This window comes from Stenella coeruleoalba (assembly GCF_951394435.1).
Source record: "Stenella coeruleoalba genome assembly, chromosome: 10".
NCBI lineage: Eukaryota > Metazoa > Chordata > Mammalia > Artiodactyla > Delphinidae > Stenella > Stenella coeruleoalba.
This window is the reverse complement of record NC_137156.1, coordinates 60,867,387-60,882,523: the sequence shown is the minus strand read 5'-3', so window position 1 is coordinate 60,882,523 and position 15,137 is coordinate 60,867,387. Positions and strand designations below refer to the sequence as shown.

Genomic DNA, 15,137 nt, shown 5'->3' with positions numbered 1-15,137 from the left:
TGCAATAAGGTGGCTAATGGCTTCATTATAAAAAAAATTCTGGACACCCTGGTAGAAGTAGGGGTGCGGAGACCCAGAGTTCCTCTGCATGGCTATTTGTTATTTGATTTTCCCCTCAGTGAACTCATGAATCACCTTCTTGGAACTCCCTTGGTTTCATGTCACACAGGTTTAAAAAACACTAGATTAAATGATCTCTAAAGCCAGTTCTAACTCTGAGTCAATGATTTGTATTATTAGCAAATTTCTTCATAAATTATCCTGTGTCTTATCTCTCCTTGGTTTGCTTTAGCACCTATGGTTTAGAGGTATAGATACCTGTATAGGTTTGGATGTCAGGGATTGTGTAACGGCCGTTCCACAGCCTTTTCTTGCAGAAGACTGTCCTTGGTCAGCAACTTCAGCGAGAACTATTCCCAGCAAGGCCTTGGTATGGATGTGAACCAATTGCTTTTTTCTCAGAGGTCTTTGAGGAGAACTATGGTATATGGCAAACATGGCCATGGTTACTCCCCTCCCCATATTTACAGTGTGACTTGGCAATTCCTTTCATCAGGATGTGGAGTTTATTTCCTTATGCTCTGAGTCTGAGATGGCTCTGTAATTTAATTTGACCAATGGAATGTGGTGGCACTGACATGGTGCCTGTTTTGAGTATGATCAGCCATCATGTGACAACTCAGGTTAGAGAATGGAGATCATGTTGAATAGAGACAAGCCAGCTTAGCTGATGCCGTCCTTGGTCAGTTAGTTCCCAGCTGACCTGGCACCTGTCGGCAGAGGCATGAGTGAGTTGAGACCAGAAGAACCGTCCATCTGAGCCCAGTTCAGATGGTCAAAACAAAGCATCATGAGCTAAATAAATTGTTGTCATTTTAAGTCACTACATTTTGGATGATTCGTTAACATAGCAAAAGTTAACAGATAAAACCCATAGAATGTACAAAGCCAGGAGTAAACCCTAATGTAAAATACGCACTTCGGGTGATTATGATTTGTGTTGTAGGTTCATCAGTTGTAACAAACCCATCACTTTGGTTTATGCATGTGTGGGGGCAGGGAGTATATGGGATATCACTGTACCTTCCTCTCAGTTTTGCTGTAAATCTATAACCGCTCTAAAAGAAAAAGTCTTTTCTTTTTTTTAAGTTAACAGATATAAAGAGTTGATCAAGAAAGTGACCAACAGAATCTCCAGAATCTTAGTGCAGTTGCCTTGGAGGCTCAGTATGACCCTTTATGGCAGAGAATGCTTTGTGCTCTGTAAACTATTTCATCTTCTTCCTGGCCATATAGGAATACTAAATCTCCAAGCCTACTTCCAAATGTCATGTGAGCAGAAGTAATGAGTGTCATTTCTGAGCTGGAGTGATTGAGTGTTCAGTATACATTACTCAGACTCTTTCTTTACTTCATTTGCCAGCTGGATGAAACCAGAGTGACATCAGAGACCATGATGGTGGAGCTTCGAGATGGAATCAGGCTGCTTTGAACAGGGTACCTCAACTGTATCCATCTTTGAGGTAAGTTATTTATGGTGTTTGAAGCTACTGAGATTTGGAATTGTTTGTTACAGCAGCTGGCATTGATTACCCTGACTAATACCTAGTTAGAGACAAGGCACAATTAATGCCTTAGGGCTCTGAGGGAGTTTATTTCCAAGAGATTCAATTTATTTATTATTTATTGTAAATACATTTAAAAATTAGATGATTCACATGCTTCAAAATTAAAAAGATATAATAAGATTTGGAACGAAAAAAAATCTCCTCATCTATCCTCTAGCCATTGAATCTTTTCTTTCAAGGCAATGTTAGATATTTCCTTTGTTTCCTTCAGAGATATTTTGTGCATGTGCAAATAAGTGAATATATATATTCCAAACGTATAATACATATATATATACATATATATATGTATTTTGCAAATGGTAGCATATTTTACATACTGTTGTTTCCTTACTTAAACAAAAATTAACACTAATGGAGAACTTTCCTTATAGTACATAAACAGCTTCTTTTTCCCCCCAACTGTGTACTATTACATTGATGGACATATTATAATTAACTTAACCACCTCCAAGTTGGTTACCATTTAGCTTGTTTGCAGGCTAAATGCTGCAATGACCCCATCCTTATATATATGCCATTGCTCACAAAAATGGGAGTTTACGTTAAAGAAAAATGACCAGAATTGGAATCATTTGTATTATTGAAGGTTTCCAAATTTCCTTTATAGAAATTTTACACTTTATGCTTCTATCAGCAGTATATGAAAGTGCCTATTTTTCTACACCCTCTCCAACACAATATGATAATCAGTGTTTTGGTCTTTCATGAGCTGATAACTCCTCTATTAGGAGCACACTGTGAATCTTTCCGTATGTTTGAGTTGTTGGTTTTCTTTTGGTGAACTGTCTTTGTCATTTGCCCATTTTTATATGCTATTGGGTTGTTGGTCTTTTTCCGTTGCTTTGAGTTGTTGAAATAGATGAGGTTCATGTTGAGAGGTAGAGGGAATCTGCCCTCAACTGAGCACATAACTCAGAGAGCTCAGCCAGGAAAGTAACCATTGCCAATACATCTGGTCATGAGGAGAACAAAGGAAACTCTCTCTTTGTTCGAGGTCACATCCATAGGACCTACCATGAGTCCTGGCACACAAGAAGCGCTTAATAAATATTTACTGAATTTCTTACTAGCAAATGAATGATTGCCAAATGCTGGAGCTTGGAGCTTTGGGTTTTCTTTTCTTTTCTTTTTCTTTTTTTTTTTTGCGATGCTGAATTCCTTCCAGGACTTGGTTTCTGCCTCTGCAAATGGTTCCACAGCAGAGTCTTGGGTGTTGGTAGTGTAGGCATTAAGTATTCTTCTGCTACCTCAGCTGAAGGAGAATGCCAAAGGATGCTTAAGGAAGGCCCAAAGATCCTCCACACAGTCCCAGGGCTCTGGGATTCCATGTAGAGCTAAATGGTGACATGTATGGTGTCTGAGATGTCTCTCAATTCCCACTTAGTCCTTCATGTTACTGGAGCAGAATGGAGTGAAACGGGAGGTACAGGCAAACTTTATCCCCTGAGCCTGTTCTCCTATGAACTCCAGTGCCTTTTTTCTCTTCCCCAACATCAAAACCACTTCTAGGAAAGGTGTCGCTATTGGTAACCTTGGTTTGGGTTTCTCCAGCTGACTCTGAGACAAGGATTCCTGTATAAGCTATTCATTTGGAAAGTGAAATGGGCAGAAGGGAAAGTGAGTCAAAGAAGGAGAGGAAGCCAATGTAGAATGCATGGCACTCTAGCTACTGCTTTGGGCAACTGGCTTTTAACCCCATGGGAGAGGCTTGGGAAGCCACAGTAGACCCATGTCTCAGAGCTATCCCACCCAAGGGGTGAGAAAGCAGAGGTGTTTATACCCTAACTCCAGCCAGTCATCGCTTTTGACCTGCTGTGGAGTTTGCAAAGTAGCGGCAAAACAGGGGCAAGGGAAGGCCCTCTGGCAAAGAGATGCCAGCGTTGGCAGCAGAGAGACAGGCCAGTGGGTACTCCAGGTGGTTGGGGTGAGGGGTGTGGGCAGGGCACTGAAATCTTCTGCTCCAGCCATTTCTCCTGTAGCCTTGTGTCCAATCTGACCCACCCCATTCCTCCAACCCGTTTTCCTCCCAACAGCCAGAGTGACCTTTCTAAAATGAAAATCTGATCCATTCACTTTCCTATACTTAAGATGAAACACCAACCCTTTAGCAAGGCTCACAGGGTCCTGGGTGATCCAGCTCTCTAGGCTAGTGGCTCACACCTGCCCCCTAGTCCTGCAGGTTTCAAACTGGATGCATCTGTGGCCCCCATTCACCCCTTGCCCACCTGCCCGGCAGTGCTCCCTGCTGCACTGGCCTGTCTGGCACTCACCTCGTCAACTTGTGATTGTCTGCCCACCTTGTCTGGTCTCTGGGCTGCTCCAGCTGCTGTGAGCACCTCCAGGGCCAGGTAGGCCCATGTGGCTTCTGTATGTACGGCCCCAGGTGCCTGGTGTGCTACAGGCCCTCAAGTGCTACTGTAGAATGGATACGTGAATTTAATTGATGGAAAGAAAAACATCAGAGCAGGTAAGAGAAGATTTTGAGGGAAAGGGAACAAATAGGTATTTGCTAAGCACCTACTGTTACCAAACCAAAGTTGGGTTCTCTTGCCTGCATGCAGTAAAGCCCATCTACTGACAGCGGGTTGTGGTGAAGGAAAGTGCAGTGTTTACTGCAGGGCACTGAGCAAGGAGTCCAGGTAGCTAGTGTCCCAAAGACCCAAACTCCCTGAAGCCTTTCAGGGAAAGGTTTTTAAAGACAGGGTGAGGGAGGGAGGTTGCAGTGTGTGTGATCAGATCGTGGATGTTCTCCTGATTGGTTAGTGGTGAGGTAATCAGGAGTCAACATCATCAACCTCTGTTTCCAACCAGTCTGGGGTCTATGTGCTTGTGGTCAGCATACAGTTAACTTCTTCCACCTGATGGGGGTTTCAGTATCTGCAAAACAGCTCAAAGGACATGGCTCAGAATATTACCTGTAGTCCTTGAGGAGGAACTAAAGGTCCCTGACTTTGTTTAATGCCTAAACTATTATTATTTTGTCTTGCTTGACTGTTTTCCTTTCTTTCTGCATGTTCTCACTTCTGATTAAATTTACTCTTTGGAACTCAGGGAAGGCCTAGGAGGCTAAAGTTTTTCTACAGACAAGAGGTGGAGGACATAGGGAGGGGGTCTATACCTGGAAGGTCCCAAAGGGACCAAATACGTATCTGCTAAGCACCTACAAGGAACAGGGAGCTTTGCTATCATTACTTTGTTTAATCCTCATGACGATCCTGTTAGTATTCCTGCTAGAAAAGCAAGAAAACTTAGGCAAAGAGGAGTTAAATGACTCTTCCGGAGTCATACAGATGGTGAGTCCTGTAACCAGCTGCAAATGTTAATGTCATTGATGGGAAAGCCCATGCACTTTTTTGAGACACCACTTTGCTTGTAATTATCCACTCTCTTTGTACACTGTAAGGTCAGTCCTATAGATGGGAATCTTTACTCCTCTCGGTCAGGATGCCTATCCCCTCTCTGGGGCACTAAGGCCACACTGGGATAAGGGCAGCGGAGGCACAAGGAAACCTCGGCCTGCCCCTCCTCCTCACCTCGCCGTCTTCCCTGGAGTTGCTGGCAATGCTTGGAGCCTCTCATAGTTCTGAACATCAGCATTTCTGTTATCACACGTTATCAGCGGCAGGTGTCCCTGGGACAGAGTGCTTATTGGAATCTTCCAGAAACCTCTTATCAAGTATCCCACACCAGAGAGGTCCCGGGCCTCCGGAAACAAGGCCCTTCCCATCAGCCTGAGATGGAATTAACCTCCCATAGGACCCTGTGCAGCCTTGATGAACCAATCACAATTGGTTCCACTTTGAGTTTCCATGGACTTTATTTTGTTTTTCCTCCAGCTCTTGCGGCTGTTGCATTAGGCACCAGCTCCGCAAGTTGCTTAGAAACTGCTTTGTGTCAGCGGGCTCGTCCAGGTTCCCATGTGCAGGCAGAGTGATGAGCACCACTGTTTTTTTTTTTTTTAAATACAGACATATAATTAAGAAAAATGTTCTGATGTCTGCGAAGTCTGGCTGGCAATGAACAGCCAGTGAGAAAGGCCTCAAGGTGGAACAGCTGGGGATTTCAATGAGAAAATGAAAAAATACCTCCATTCAGTCCTCTCTCTGTAAACTTAGTGTCAATGCCAATTTTAGGTGACTCACTTTTTTATTTTTTTTTCCTCAACTCTTTTCTTCTCTGGCTCTGCCCAGTCCTTCAGAACTAAAGATGTTACTTAAGGGGTAGATACTTCAACTCCATGTGTTACTATTCTGAACACGACAAAAGAAGAGAAAAGAATATGCAGATGGCAGTGGACATCTGTTACGCTTGTCAGCCAGCCTCCCTGTACCCTTCTGCTGCTAACAGCACTTTGATTTTGCTTTGGGATGCCACTGCTCCCCTACTCAAGGCCACAAGGTTTGTGAGAGTGACTCCACCCAGCTGCAGGGAGCAGACACAAGACTCAGGCCAGGCCTGGGGGGCTGGTTCAGGGCTGGCACATGACCCTGGAAGCATCCATCCTGGGACTTGGTTGAAACTCTGGGCAAGGTGGTATTTTCTTTCTGCTGGAGTCACAAGCCTGGGAGCGTAGATACCTGTTCTGCTGGTGGTCTTCATTGTTACCACATGGGGAAGACCCACTGAGAGTGCCGCCAAAATAGAGGATGAAGTTAAGAGATGGAGACCACGTTGTTGGGGCCATTGGATCTGGCCTTTTCAGTGAAGTGAGTCCACAGGTTTCTTCTCTCCTCCTTTGTTTTTGCTTTAGCCAGTTTGAATTGGGCTTTTATCATTGGCAGCCGAAATAATCCTGGAAAGTAATTGTGCCAGTCCTTTACTCCTTCCACCAAAGATCTGCTTCCCGCCTTCCAAGTAGAAGCAGGACAGAGGACTTTGCCTTGTGGGGGTCCCATTAAGGTCTTGATACCTATTGGTGCAGGTATTTCTCCTCCACAGCGACAGTGGGTGAAGGGGAGTTGGGGCGTGTGCTCAGCAACCCAGAGCAGGGGAAAGAAGTCTTGGAACTCTCTTTGAAGTCAGTAGAAATGTGTATTACAGTGCTGGGATGTGGTGGCTGAAGAGAAACACCAGACATGGGCTCTTGACTCCAGGAACTTTGGTTTTGAGAAAGGGCGATGGATGCATGTGTAGGTGAAGCTACAGGCACAGGGTAAACCCTGCAGGGAGACGTAGACAGTCAGGGTTGCAGGAGTTCACGAAGGGCAGAGTGGCTGGTGGAGAGGCAGGTTTCTTAAAGCTGTTGGGTCGGGGGGTGAGAGTGGTCAGTAGAGGGGAAGGCAGAGGGACAGGGTCAGCAAAACTCTGACAAACTCCATTTCTGGGTCAGAGGATCCTCCTGTGGTCCTCCAGTTCCCCTCCTTTTCACACTCCTTCCCTTTCTCTGTCCCCCAGAACTCTCACAGAGCAGGGGAGAGGTGGGAGGGTGTGGCCATGGGGAATCATCCTGTCCACTCCTCCACCCCTGGGAGTCCAGCACAGGACGAGTGGGCTTTGAATTACATCAGGGCGGAAGTAGGTTAGACCGAAGGAAGAACCGAGCAGGAATCCTAGAATGGCCCGCATCGGTTGCCAAGGCAACATGCTGACTCTTTCCCTGGAGGAATTTTAAAATAGGTCACACGTTCCTTTTTATGGGAGGTTGGGAGTCCTGCCAGGAATGATGATGGGACGCTGCAAAGGACTCAGCATGAGAGGTCAAATTCTGTCAAATTACAGAGTTCATTTATAGAAATCTGTACAAAAGGACAACTCTCTGTTAACGGCAGGGCTGCTCTCATGGGCGACCCGTTTGCACAGCCTGGGAAGGAGATGTGGCGGTCCAAGGGGCCTGTGTGGTTATGGTCTGTTGACATGCCCCCTCTAGGGGTTTAAGCACCTAGGTGTCACCTGGGTGGATCCACCCTTCCTTCACAGCACATGTGGGTGCCTCTTCATGTCTTGCCTTCCAGTACTGGAGTGGAGTCCCCTCAAGCATCCCTCCTTACTGCCTCCTTAGAGCTTTGGATCCAGGTTGGACTCCCTGATCTGCCTCTTACTACCCACGAGATGCAGTCAGTCTACTAAACCTTTTGGAGCCTTGATTCTTAATCTGTAAAAATTAGGGAGCAGGTCACCAACCACGGATGCACTGGGCAGAGGAGGAGATGAAACAGTGCCAAGAAATGGCCCAGCCCTGTATCTCTCACAGAGCAGACATGTAGACAGTATCAGCTTCCTTTAAAGTTGTGTTTTCTTCTCTTTTAGAGGGAATTACTGAGTTTAGGGCAGTCACACCTCTTGAGAATCTGGTCCCAGCTTGGGTGTCCCTTAGGCGAGATGCCTTCCCTGAAGCTGTACCTCATGCAAAGCTCACCTCATGCTCTCTCCTGGCCTCCTTTATTCTCCTTTCTAACTTGTACTTACTTGTTTATGGTCATTTGATGAACGTCTGCCCCACAGTAAGAATCTGAAGGCAGGGACCTTGTCTGCTATATTCTCTACTGTATTCCTAGTGCCTGGCATGTGGCAAAGGTTCAGTAAATGTTTGTTGAATGAACAAATGAGTGATCACAAACCCCGCTTGGTAGTTGCATATGTCTTTGCTTAATAAGACACAGGGGAAATGAAGACATCACTCTCTAATAAATGTAGTTTCTCTGGGAGGAAGAGTCTTTGCAAACATGAGCCCATGTGATGTATAGAAATAATTAAATGGGCCCTTGGTGGTGAAAACGTGAGTAACTCCTAGAGTTGCATGGTCTGGTTAAATTTTACTTTTGTTTGCTCTGGTTTAATGCAGCAGCGTTTGCAGTCTGCATCTGTTGCTTCCACCTGGTGAATTCCATGGACTTAGATCACATCTATGTCACTTTAGGTTCTTGGCAGAGGTATTTCAGCTAAAAATCCATCCCTAATTGTTGCCCCTCAGATACCTGTCAGTGTGTTCTGTCTTCCTTCCTACAGGCTGTGGGTAGGGTTGTCCCCTGTGCCATTTTGCTTCTGCTTCCTTGGGGCCGGGCACAGTAATAGCTGCCTCACAGCCTCAGTGCATGTGTGTGTGCACACACAATTGTAGGCATATGTGAAGGCACTGGGCAGACAGGGCTAGGAGGGGGATCTCCTGGGGAGCAAAGAAGCTACTCCAGTGGAAATGAGGGCTGGAACCGGAGTCAGGTGGATCAAGAAGAATACACAGAATAGGTCACTGAAGGGTCCTCTTGCCATGAAGTAGGTGACAAACTAAACAGAAAAAGTCAGAGGGGAGCAAGGAAACATTGGTGAGAGAATCAGAGATGGGGGATGGGAAAGACAGTGACTGATTTCTATCCTGCAATACATGGAGGCTCAGGGTAAGTGGGGTCTCTGACTAGTTCCTGTGGCTCTCTTCATCATTCCAACTGGAGATAAGCTTTTTCATCTCTACAAACCACAAACCACATCAAAGTCTCCTTTATATTGGCAGGACTGACACAGGGGTGCCTGGGAAAGGTTTGTTGGGTGAATGACACCTAGTAACCCTCCCAGAATTCCTTCAGTGATGGAGAAAGAGATGGCATTGGAGATGGGTAACTGTCCACTCCCCCCTTCCATAGGAGATATTGAGCTGGAAAGAGGTTGCCCAGGTAAAGAGTATTTCCTAACTTGCCTTGTACGTGAGTGTAGTCATGTGACTTGTTCTCACCAATAGAATGTGAGAAGTGATGTTTGTTGCTACTGGACCATGTGCGCCCTCTCCACACTTGTTCCCCTTCTGCCAATTGGATATATGTGATGCCAAGGCCTGAGGGAATGAGGCCGGTGGAAAAGTTCCTACTGTCTGAATGACCATGAGGAGGGGAGCAACCTGCAGACTTGAGTGCCCTTCTGGGTACATGAGCAAGACAAACTTGCACCCTGTCAGAATATTACATGTGTAGAGCTCTTTATCACAGCAGCTTGGTCTGCTCTGAATAATACAGAATACTCCCAGTCTGAGCCAGTGGAGTGGCAGGGAAGAGAAGGTGGTCCCCAAATCTGTGTACATATATTCCGGTACACACTTGTTCATGATCAGACTCTGCAGCTGAATTCCCAAAATCATCCAGATAATCTTTAGCTGGGTTCAAGACGGTCATCCTTTTTGAATAGGTAATCCAGTCGCATGGTCCAAAAAGCAGAATGTTATGAAAAGATATATAGTGGTCACTGTCAACCTTGCCCTATCTATCCTATATTCTATGCCTCCCCTAACACACCAGCGGGTCACCATTTTTATTAGTTTCTTGTGTATTCTTCTAGAGTTTATGTAAATGTAAATTTTATCTATGTTTACATAAATAAATATATTTAATAGGTAAGTGTAAGCATATATACACAGACGTGCCTCATTTTACATTCTTTGTTTAACAATAAATCTTAGACACCTTTCCATATCAGTACATAGCAGTACACGGCTTCTTCATTTTTTTTTCACAGTTATGCAGTATTCCATTAAAGGGCTTTACCATAATTAATTTAACCTGTACCTTCTTGAAGGATGCTTGAGTTGTTTCCACTCTTGTTGTTGCAGACAGTGCAGCAAAGAATAATCTTTCCATGAGTGCAGGAATATCAGGACACATTTCTAAAAGTAGGGTTATTTGGTCAAGAGGTAAATGTATTTATTGATACAGTTTTCATGGATATCTGCTCCTGCCCTTTGAATCTGATTTCAGGAGGGTCCAGGGCACATTCAGACTAGTGCTTGGTATTTCATTTCTCTAGAGGCTGCTGCCACCAGTCAAAGCATTCAGTTGAACAGAGAGCATGTGACCAGAGCTCAGTCTCGGTTGCAGTATCTTAGAACATTGCAAAGTAGGAGCTATGGTCTTTCCAGATTCCTAGAGTCTCTGCCAGCCAGAGGTGGTGTATCTGTGCTCTGTTCTCCTGTAACACGGTGCCCATGAGATCTGAGTTGTCATTCCCCATGGCAGTAGAGGCTCTCTGACTGCCGTGGGTTGGTGGTGACACTCAAGGGAAGTTATGATTATGACAGAACTGCAGAAACTGTGTGGTTCAGAACTGGGGCTCTGAATCAGACCATTTGGGTTTGGATTTTTAGCTTCATCTTTTCTTAACTTTGTGACCTTGGGCAGGTGTCTAACCCCCTGGAAAGACCTTAGTTTTCTCAGTTATAAAGTGAAAGGTAATGACAGAGTTGTGAAGATTATAGAAGATAACGTAGGTAAAATGTTTAGCACAGTGAATGGCACAAAGTACTCAAGGTAAGTAAAAGTGATAAATGATTTGTATGAGTCAGCAAGCATTATTTGTTCTTTTTTCTTTTTTTTTCTTGACCATGCTGCGTGGCATGCGGCATCTTAGTTCTCTGACCAGGGATCGAACCCATGCCCCTTGCGGCGGAAGCGCAGAGTCTTAACCATTAGACTGCCAGGGAATTCCATATTTGTTCTTCTAATTGGCGTTACCCCTGGCCTTGTAGCTCTCTTCATGCAAACTGTGGTTAAATGACGTTTATAGTATACCTGAAAGTTCCCTGTTTTTGTCACATTTACTCCTCTGATCAACTCTTCTTAATGACAGACTGATCTGGGACAGTACTGCTATATTGCAAGTGAAGGCTTTTGGTTCGAGAGTCATCAGCTCAGACATGAAATAAACTCATAACCCCAAAGAATGATGAATTCATAAACGCGCCCTCCCTCTTTTAAGCTGTTTTTCAATTTGGGCAAACCAAGTGACATTTATGCTGTGTCAGTGCAGTGCAGAGGAAAATTGAGAGCCAAACAGTTTCTAGCACACCTGCTGCTTTCGACAGATGGGCTTTATGGATTGGTGTCCACAGTGGGTGATCTGGCTGCCGTTACATTCTGAGGCCACGTCATTTTCACAGAGTAGCTATAATGATTTAATTGAAGATCATCTTTTTTCCCCCAATGAATATTTTTTAAACCATTAAAAAATGGAAGTATAGTTAATTTACAACGTTTTGTTAGTTTCAGGTGTACAGCAGGGTGATTCAGTTATACATATATGTGTGTGTGTTGTGTGTTATACACACACATATATTCTTTTTCAGATGCTTTTCCATTATAGGTTATTACAAGATATTGAATATAGTTCCCTGTGCTATACAGTAGGTCTTTGTTGTTTATCTGTTTTTATATATAGTAGTGTGTATCTGTTAATCCCAAACGCCTAATTTATCCCCCCCTGACCCCTGCCGCCATTATCCCCTTTGGTAACTGTAAGTTTATTTTCTATGTCTGTGAGTCTCTTTCTGTTTTGGAAATAATTTCATTTGTATCATTTTTTTTAGAGTCCACATGTAAGTGATAATCGTATGATATTTGTCTTTCTCTGACTTACTTCACTTAGTATGATAATCTCTAGGTCCATCCATGTTGCTGCAAATGGCATTATTTCATTCTTTTTTATGGCTGAGTAATATTCCATTGTATATATACACCACATCTTCTTTATCCATTCATCTGTTGATGGACATTTAGGTTGCTTCCATGTCTTGATTATTGTAAGTAGTGCTGCTATGAACATTGGGCTGCATGTAGAAGATCATCTTTTTTATCCTGAGGATTTAATGGTGTGCTTGAAGGATAGTGGGTGCTCAGTAAACATTTATTGAATGACTAAATGAATGAGTAAGCCAATGGAGAAAGACCTTTGGTGACTAAGAAATAGAATACAAGAGTAAATTCATGCTTTTGGAGAGTTTCAGTTTTCATTGTACAGTTGGCTCTACATCATGGGTCATTATTTCCTCTGGCCAAGAGTTTTATTCAATAACCGGTATGGAGTGAGTGCTTACTGTATGAAGACCTAGTGCTAGGGGCTGGTGGGCTTACAGGGGTCATCAGTTCCCTGTGTCACTTATTAAATGTTAAATTAGAGAATGTTTTTGCCTGGCAGGAATTGAGATGTCCCCAGTTGTTTGACTCTGTAATGACTTTGCACAAGAATCCTATGGACTTTAGAAAATGCATCTTTGAATATTTTCTGCCTGTTATGATTCAGATATGAAATCGTCACCAAATAGAAATGAGAATGAAACACAGAAATTCCAACCAATAACCCAGGCCTGAATCTGACCTCAAGCGTCCCACTGCTATGAGACATCCCATGTCATGGGTGAGGAGGGGATGGGGGGAGTCTGTGAACAAGCCTGGTGCTCCAAGGACTCCCCCAGTTCCAGTGGCATCTGCCCTGACCCTAAGCCCTAGCCCTACTTCCTGCTGTTAACGTTGTCAACAGCTAAATGCAGCCCAGCTCAGTCCTTTTGAAGGCAGTGACCCACTCACCTTTGCAGAGAAGACATGAGTATGTTCTCAGCTTCCAACTGCTTTCTGCCCTTGGCCACCCAGCAGGACGTGGTAAATTGGATCTGAGCACATGTGTTGTAGTGTAAACTTCGGCAGCTATGGCCTGAAGTGAGCACCCTGCCTTCATTGTCCAAAACTGTGATGTTTTCTGTTTAAATGCTACTCGTAAGGATAACACCTTGTTTATTTTGATTATGTATGTGTATATTCTTATTGTCCTTGGGCCAGGAAACATGTAAAACCAAATTTTTTGATTGGTAAAAATCCTGATTTAGGGTAAAGATGATTGATTAAAGACCACCCCACTCTACTGCCTTGAGCAGTGGCCACTTTTTCATAACAGTAGGGAAAGGAACAGGTGGAAGGCTGTGGAGAATTCTCCCAACAGCCACATGCAGGTGTCTCCACAGTACAGGGAAGTGAGCAGCTGTCTCTCACTGAGAATTGCCTGAGCCAGCCACCGTGCTGTGCAGTTTATCTATATAAACCTAGTTCTTACAATAGCCTTTTTATAGATGAAGAGACCAAGGCTCAGAGACACCGACTCATCACAGGCCACCCAGTGGTGAGCAATGAGGGGTTGTCGATTCCTTCATGGGGTCTATCATCCAAAGCAGATACAGCAGACTGTGGGCCATATGTGGCTTTGCTTGGTGTACAGTGTTTAAAAACAATCCAACTTAATTTTCTTCATTTAAAAGCCAGGAGAGGGGCTTCCCTGGTGGCGCAGTGGTTGAGAGTCCACCTGCCGATGCAGCGGACATGGGTTCGTGCCCCGGTCCAGGAAGATCCCACATGCCGCAGAGCGGCTGGGCCTGTGAGCCATGGCCGCTGAACCTGCACGTCCGGAGCCTGTGCTCTGCAATGGGAGAGGCCACAACAGTGAGAGGCCCGCATAATGCAAAAAAAAAAAAAAAAAAAAAAAAAAAAAAAAAGCCAGGAGAGCAGAGGGCAGACAGCAAAAGCAAGAAGAACTACAATCCTGCAGCCTGAGGAACAAAACCCACATTCACAGTAAGATAGACAAGATGAAAAGGCAAAGGGCTATGTACCAGATGAAGGAACAAGATAAAAACCCCAGAAAAACAACTAAATGAAGTGGAGATAGGCAACCTTCCAGAAAAATAATTCAGAATAATGATAGTGAAGATGATCCAGGACCTTGGAAAAAGAATGGAGGCAAAGATCGAGAAGATGCCAGAAGTGTTTAACAAAGACCTAGAAGAATTAAAGAACAAACAAACAGAGATGAACAATACAATAACTGAAATGAAAACTACACTAGAAGGAATCAATAGCAGAATAACTGAGGCAGAGAAATGGATAAGTGACCTGGAGGACAGAATGTTGGAATGCACTGCTGAGGAAAAGAATAAAGAAAAAAGAATGAAAAGAAATGAAGACAGCCTAAGAGACCTCTGGGACAACATTAAATGCAACAACATTCGCATTATAGGGGTCCCAGAAGGAGAAGAGAGAGAGAGGACCAGAGAAAATATTTGAAGAGATTATAGTCAAAAACTTCCCTAACATGGGAAAGGAATAGCCACCCAAGTCTAGGAAGTGCAGCGAGTCCCTTACAGGATAAACCCAAGGAGAAACACGCCAAGACACATAGTAATCAAATTGGCAAAAATTAAAGACAAAGAAAAATTATTGAAAGCAGCAAGGGAAAAATGACAAATACCATACAAGGGTACTCCCATAAGGTTAACAGCTGATTCCTCAGCAGAAACTCTACAAGCCAGAAGGGAGTGGCACGATATACTTAAAGTGATGAAAGGGAAGAACCTACAACCAAGATTACTTTACCCAGCAAGGATCTCATTCAGATTCGATGGAGAAAACAAAAGCTTTACAGACAAGCAAAAGCTAAGAGAATTCAGCACCACCAAACCAGCTCTACAGCAAATGCTAAAGGAACTTCTTTAAGTGGGAAACACAAGAGAAGAAAAGGACCTACAAAAACAAACACCAAACAATTAAGAAAATGGTAATAGGAACATACATATTGATAATTACCTCAAACCTGAATGGATTAAATGCTCCAATCAAAAGACACATGCTTGCTGAATGGATACAAAAACAAGACCCATATATATGCTGTCTACAAGAGACCCACTTCAGACCTAGGGACACATACAGAATGAAAGTGAGGGGATGGAAAAAGGTATTCCATGCAAATGGAAATCAAAAGAAAGCTGGAGTA

General features: G+C 43.9%; 1 long non-coding RNA gene across 1 annotated transcript in view; it reads left to right on the top strand.

Moving 5' to 3' along the window:
• LOC307193358 overlaps positions 1-11,821 on the top strand; it is a 31,237-nt gene extending 19,416 nt beyond the window's left edge. Inside the window, exon 3 of the long non-coding RNA XR_013830309.1 lies at positions 1,424-11,821. This is a non-coding gene — a long non-coding RNA (uncharacterized lncRNA). The remainder of the gene's footprint in view (positions 1-1,423) is intronic.
• Positions 11,822-15,137: the final 3,316 nt, after the last annotated feature.